The sequence below is a fragment of the Otolemur garnettii genome, unplaced genomic scaffold, assembly GCF_000181295.1.
Source record: "Otolemur garnettii isolate 467f Iridium unplaced genomic scaffold, OtoGar3 scaffold00115, whole genome shotgun sequence".
NCBI lineage: Eukaryota > Metazoa > Chordata > Mammalia > Primates > Galagidae > Otolemur > Otolemur garnettii.
In genome coordinates, this window is record NW_003852510.1 from 1,086,711 (window position 1) to 1,092,016 (window position 5,306).

A 5,306-nucleotide genomic window follows, 5' to 3' on the forward strand; every position below is an offset into this window, starting at 1 on the left:
GCCATGGCATCATAGATCACAACAACCTCAAACTCTTGGGTTTGAACAATCCTCTTGCCTCGGCCTCCTGAGTAGCTGGGACTGCAGGTATGCGTCACCATACCAAGTAGTTTTTCTATTTTTAGTGGAGATGGTGCTCTTATTCTTGCTCAGGCTGATCTCAAACTCCTGAGCTCAAGCAATCCACCCGCCTCAGCCTCCCACAGTGCCAAGATCACAGGCGTGAGCCACTGCACCTGGCCCATCACCTATAGATTGACAATCTCCTTGGGTCTAACACTGGGTTAGACACAGGATGTGCCTGATCAGTACCACACCAGGGCTTGGACCGCTGCTGCAGGCAGAACTGCCCATAAGGACAGCAAGCCCTCGCTGGCTGCTGCCATAGCTCCTGCAGCTCAGATGCACAGACAGTGATGCACCTTCTGCGCATGCTCCGGAGATGACCCCACGTCAAGTCCACTGGGCCACAGGCACTAAGTGCTAGGGAGAGATGGATGACAGAAGCCATGGCCCGGCCTCCCTCTTCCTTGGCCACACTCTACCCTGTGTTTCCAGAGTCCCCAGCGAGAGACACTGGAGAAGGACACATCTGAGATGAATGGATGGACGGATGCATCCTGACATCTCATTACTTGCATCAAACTGCTGGCTGGATGCTCCCCAGAGTGCCACGAGATAACATCAACTGTGAGTGCATCCCAACTCCAACCCTCTGCCCAGCCAGCAGCCCTGGGCTGGGGCTGGGGCCCTCCAGATGCAGCAAGAAGGCAGGTAAGAACTGCCCACTCGCAGAACCCTTACATGAGAACTCCGTCACAGACCTGATCCTAGCAGATGGCCCTAGCAGGGCAGCTGGGCCTGCGAGAGAACAGACCCCTGTGTGGGGAGATAAGGGGCACATCCCCCAGCAGCTCGGGGCTCCCATGTGTCCTGAGCACCTAGCCCCAACCTCACTGCACAGGAAGACCGAAGGTCAAGGGAGCTCTTGCGGTCCGGAGCTGCTGCCACTCTGAAGTGTTGCCACCTTCTCCGGTTGCTTCCTGTCCTAGGAGCCAGTTGGAAGCTCCAAGGCAAGCAGTGAGGGGGTCTCTTCACGTTTGCAGAGCCTGCCCTGCGCTAGACATGGGCGCTCAGGTTGGTGGCAGCCTGCAGCACTGCACGGAATATGCCTGTGGGGTGGTGCCGTGCAAGAAACTGAGCAGATGTGGCAGAGCCCCCTATGGACTCAAAATCCATTTCAGGAAAGACAGAAGGAGGGAGGGAGAGAGAGAGGGAGAAGGAATGTTCTGGCTTGAGTCCTGGATTGCTAGAAGGATCCAAGCCGTCCAACTCTGAGAGTGAGAATAAAAGGGAGAGTGGTGCTTTGCATCCCACCCGGGAAGTAACAGGGGCTGCTTATCGCCCTGCCCCCAGCCTCCCCAGCTCTGGTGGGGAAAGGGAAAGCAGCCTCCAGCTGCTGGCTGAGGAGCTAAACTTCAAGTACAACTGCAGAGGGATGATTTGTTGATGTTCCCGGAGGGAGAGACATACTTCATCACCCTCCAAGTGGACTGTGGGAAATAACTACGTTTATTTATTTAGGACTTATGGCCAGTCTGTGGGCTCAGGAAGCCTGAGTCCTCATCCCATACTCACTCATTGCCCAGTAAACATTGATCAAAGGCCACCCTTCTCCCAGCCCTGGGGCACCCTTCTTCCAGTTCCAGGGATCCCCTGAACACTCATTCATATGTTTACAAATGCTTGAAATCTTTCATTCATTCTGCTCAGCAGGGCTCTGTCCCTTGTGGTAGGAAGTAGACTGTTCCCCACCCTCCACCTGCAGCCTACCCCACCTCACTCACAGCTGCCCTGGGGCCACAGATTCTGTGGTAGAACACTGTCTGCTCAGGCCAAGCCTCTCTAGAGAAGTGTCTCTGAAGGCCTTGAAACTGAGGTTTACATCCTCAAAGATGCCATCAGGACAAGTCTGGTGTTCCCTCCCACAACACATAGCCTCTGAGTGGTCCAACCTTCTCCATGTGGTACCAGGGTCTGAGGTTCCCCTCCTCATCTGTGAGGCAACTTGTGAAGAAGGTTGCCATGGAAACAGCAGGCCCACTCCCCCTCAGAGGTCTTAGTCCTCCTTTTAGCAGTCCCGTGAACTTGTGGCTGGAACATTAGCTGACCCTGAGCCAGCCAAGTGGAGGGGACACTGAGGCAGTGTAGGCTGTGGCTCACAGAATTTCCTTGACCTCTGCAGGGCTATCACTCCCTCCCTCCTCATCCCCTCCCTGGCCTTGCTCTAGTCACCACCTTGCTGTTCTACCTCTGATATCTAACCCCAGTTCATGCCCAGACCCTAACTCACTCGCTCCCAGCTCTTGCCCCCCTTTCTTTGGCCTATAGTATCATTCTTTGGTCTGGAGACTTCCAGGCCTTTGAATATCCTGTGGGTGCCTCTACCTTGGCATCACAAAACAAATCCCCTACTTGTCCCAAAGCTGCTGCTCTGCCTGTGTTCCCTGTTGCAGGGATGGATAGTTCCATCACTGTCCTCCAAACCACAAATTCAGGGTCATCCTTGATGCCCTCCCAGGCTCCACAGCCTGACCGAAGTGTCTGCCCTGTGTATGCGCAGGTGGTGTTCTAGGGGCACACCACTAGTATAAACTCCACAAGCACATATTGAAAACCTACTATGCGCAGATGCTGGGAATGTGGAAATAAACACATGGTAGCCTGGCCTCTAGAAGAGGAGTTTAGGAATCTGGCCCCTTGCCTGCCCCATCCCATGCCAGGCACAGCCACAGAGGATCGTAAAGAAGCACCTTCCAACCCCTACTTAGTGCATGGGCAGCTGGAGAGCTGACCATGTAACCTTGACCACTATTGGAGCAAGAGCCCACAGGTGTCATATTTGCCATGGAATGCTGCTTCCCTACTCACCTCTTCTAAAGGGGAATTGTACTGCTGTTAACCTGTGTTTTCTTATCTACACTGTGCACTAAGGTTGTCAGCCGAGGAGTAAATGGATCATTTGGCACTTGGCGGTGGGAACATGAGGCACTATATCTGGACCAGTCAGAGAGAACTAGAGACCTGGGCTTGGAGACTCTGGATGGGACAGGTGGTGCTGGAGGAGGGTGAGGGTGCTTTGGGCTGTGGATGAAATTTTACGTCAGACTAGGACACAGGACACATGGCACTGATGTCTGTGCTTTGCTTCTCTTTCATTCCACTAGTTGGTGAGCTTCTTATCTTAGAACTCACTGCAGCCGGCACATAGTAGGTACTCAATAGGTGTTTGCTGAATAAAGCAATAGATGGATGAATGAATGACTACCTAAATATTGTCCCTGCACTCAAATGACCTATAATCAATTGAAGAGAAAACAACAGCAAACAACTGGGACCTGGGAGGTACCTGTTGCTCAGTGAGTAGGGCACGAAGAGTGGCAGGTTCAAAACCAGCCCCAGCCAAATTGCAACAAAAAATAGTTGGGCTTTGTGGCAGGTGCCTGTAGTCCCAGCTCCTTGGGAGGCTGAGGCAAGAGAATCGCCTAAGCTCAGGAGTTGGAGGTTGCCGTGAGCTGTGACGCCACAGCACTCTATCAAGAGCGATAATGTGAGACTCTATCACTAAAAAAAAAAAAAAACTGGGACCCTTGGACACATCACGTGAGCCAACCTGTGGCAACCCTTCTCCCAAAAAGCACAAGCCCTGGGACACACGGTGGCCTGAGACTCTCTCTGAGCAGGTAACCTGTCACCTTAGGGAACCCAGCTTCTGCTGTTGCCCTTTACTCACTCTGCTGTCACTCACTGTCCCCCGTTCCACCAGCACATTGTTCCTTCAGCCCCTTGACATCCTTCCTTGTAGCCCTCTTGTTCCTCTGTCTTCTTCTCCATGTCTGCATGGCTCCCTCCTTCACCTCCTACAGGGCCCTGCTCAAAGCTCACCTCTCCTGTGAGCTTGCCCAACCAGCATGTGTAGAATTATGACTCAATCCAACCCTCAAGGTACTGACACTGGCAATCTGGATCCTCTCGCCCTGCTGTACTCCCTACAGCACTTACCAAAATCAGATAATCTACATGCACTTTAAAGGTTCATCTTTTTTGGCCACTTCTACCCACAAGAATATAAGCTTCACCAGGATAGGGGTTGTCCCTGTACTTTGTCTGATACTGGATCTCAAAGCCCAGAGCAGTAGACACTCACTCACCCCCTTGGCCAAATACAATATTGGAGACTATGGTAGACAGAGCAGGTGACGGGGTAGTTTTTGCCTGCCTTAAGGATCTTCTTTTCCACTCATAGGCTCCTACAGGGTCATTCATTGTCCCCCTGTCCCACCAACATCCTGAGTGATACCACTAGGTGAGCATAAGACCCTGGCCAGGCTAATTTCATTATTCTACTCCCTAGACACAATGATTGGTTCAGGAACAGACATTTGATTTGATCTGGGCCAATCAGCATCTTCCCTGAGACTTTTCTACACAACGAACACTTTTCTAGACATCAGTACAGTTAAGCTTGGGAAATGAGATTCTTCTTGTCTATTACATGGAGAAATCTTGTATGAAGAGTGAAACCAAGAAGAAACAACCAGAGCCAAGAAAAAGAAAGAAAGAGCTCTTAACATTATTTTATGGGCTCCTTGAGTCAGTCATAGCCATCTGTTTGCCTACCCTTTTTTTTTTTTTTGCTTAAACTAGTTTGAAATGGGTGTCCCTTTCTAGTCATCAAAAGTTCAGAGATTTCAGTCCTTTCAATGAATAGAAAAATAGAAATCATTCCCCTAAAGTAAAAAACAAAACCAAAATGAAAACCAACAAATGAGTCACTGATGACAATGCCGGTCTAGGTGGCAGCGCTCCATTCCAAGACATCAGGCTGGTCTCTGGCATTTGTCCCAGTGGCTAGAGTCCAGAGCTAAATGGGGTATTCCCAGTCTTCCCCAGCAGGCAGGGCAGTGCTCAGGCTTTGAGGTGGGGGCTTTCATCTGGACCAGGGCTTCAAAAGCCCTTGCGTTTCCATGGTGAGGAATGAGGGCTGGGGAGATGGTGAGTGCCGGCCTGATGAGCCTCCCACATCCTTCCAGCCTCCTGCAGAGTTCTTGGCTGATGTTTGTGCAGTCACCCTCCCTCCCCAGTCTTTGTTCTTTTAGGCAGTGCCAAGTCCAGTACTTCCATGTCCAACAAGGTCAATCACATCTGAAATTGTTTAAGTTGAAATAAAGACTTTGCTTTATAAAATGGGAAGAATTACTTTTTTCATCCTGGAGAGCTTTCTTCTTCTTCTTCTTCTTCTTCTT

At 51.0% G+C, this 5,306-nt stretch overlaps 1 protein-coding gene across 1 annotated transcript in view; it reads right to left on the minus strand.

Annotated features, from left to right (window-relative positions):
• The window catches only part of GALNT16 (polypeptide N-acetylgalactosaminyltransferase 16), a 95,851-nt gene that overhangs the window by 37,744 nt on the left and 52,801 nt on the right, over positions 1-5,306 (minus strand). The window lies entirely within an intron of this gene.